Raw genomic sequence first — 1,825 nt, forward strand, 5'->3', positions numbered from 1 at the left:
TCAACCAAATTTTATTGAAAACTATAAGTTGACAATAATAAGTATCTCACATGTATTTCATGATATGGGGTACTAGCCAAGAGAGGCCACAACAATCCAACACAGGAGCTTCTCATGAAAGTGGTCAGGTGAGTAATATTGTCATGTGTGTTTATAGGCCTCATTCTCACATGATACCTCACATGTATTTCATTTTGGGGCATACTCTCCAAAAAATTTTCAAAACTTGAATTTAACAACAATAAGTATCTATCTTTATTGTATAGGGTACTAGCCATGAGAAGCGACAACCATCCAATATTGGAGCTGCTGAAGAAAGTGGTTAGGTAAATAAGTCCAATCAAGTACCTAATAAGCAAATATCTTGATGATACCTTACATTTTTATTTTTTGTCTTAATTACAGATACCCTCTGTGACAACCACTAATCTCTCACAACATGTCACGCCCCGCTTCCCAAAATATCGGGGAACCAGGAAACGAGCAAGCCCGCGACGTATTAGGTTGAGTAGAAATAAATAATAAAACTCTTTCTACTCAATCTAATACGCTAAGCATCAAAAATATAATATACGAAGTCACAGGTCCCCGATCACACATAGTAAGAATATAATGACAACCCAGAATAAGAAATAGACATATCATCAATGGTAAATCATCCCAGACATAAAAATATGGGTCAAACACGCCCTTATTACAAAACGGTCTAACTAAAATATAAAATACATAGTCCAACAAAAATAAAAGGAAAGTACTGCTAAAATAACTAAATCCAACACCAGACTAAAGTAAGGTTCTGCAGAAGAGATCTAGCGCTCCTCAACTACTACAGAAAGAAAAAGTCTAAGCTTCAAATTGTTCTTCTGATCCATCTGGAAGACCTTACTGCTGCAAATCCTCTGGCTCTTGTACTATCCCGAACTGAGGCTGTTCATCTCCTAAATCTGACGTACACCAGAGAAAAATAGGTGTACGTCAGCGTGTATGGCACACGACAAGATCCCACAAGGGAGAAATAGGAACAGTCGAATGATCAAAGCAAAAACAGTGATAATAATAATAATAATAACATGCAAATGAATTACTAATAATATAAATGCAATCTATCACTGGAATAAAATCATCAGAAGAATCTAAGAAAACTATCCAAGTGTCAAGATCACACAGCTAGCCAACAGGGTAATCATCCAAGTATCCAAATCACACAGCTAGATGGAATTAATACTTAAATACCTATAACTTGAGACGTAGTACGTCGAGCAAAATAATTCAAACAAGGAAACCCTCATGTATATACCTTATGTCTCAAATTGTAGATAATTAATTATTAATCCCGATCTATGTATGATCAGAATACAACTAGTCTACATCTCATAAAACCAACTAAGTCCACCATAAAACACGCAAGCATATTATTCTTGTTTTACATGTTATTTGAATTGGGGAAGAATATTTTCATATATATAATCGGGTCCCCGTAAAGTCGTCCAGGGGTCGCCCTCAAGTCAAGTTTTGGCTCTCCGGCCCAAGTATATATATAACTCACAATATCAAGAAAGCGCATATGCCCGTTTATATAAATGTTATATTCTTTGTCCAATTCCCCTTTATATCCCCTTATTTGTCAGTTTTAATTAAGTAACTGTACATGAAATATTATGCACTAGCCACGGAGTTACCGTGGAACAACTTCTGTAAAACTATGAAAATACTGTGATCCACAACACGTCCGATCAAGAGTGCATCGTCTAGTCGATTGTAGACGGTAAAAAATACCTCTATGGGTCTACAGGGAATTTATCTACGAGAAGAGTTCGCACGCCCA

The sequence above is a fragment of the Asparagus officinalis genome, chromosome 10 (genome assembly GCF_001876935.1).
Source record: "Asparagus officinalis chromosome 10, Aspof.V1, whole genome shotgun sequence".
NCBI lineage: Eukaryota > Viridiplantae > Streptophyta > Magnoliopsida > Asparagales > Asparagaceae > Asparagus > Asparagus officinalis.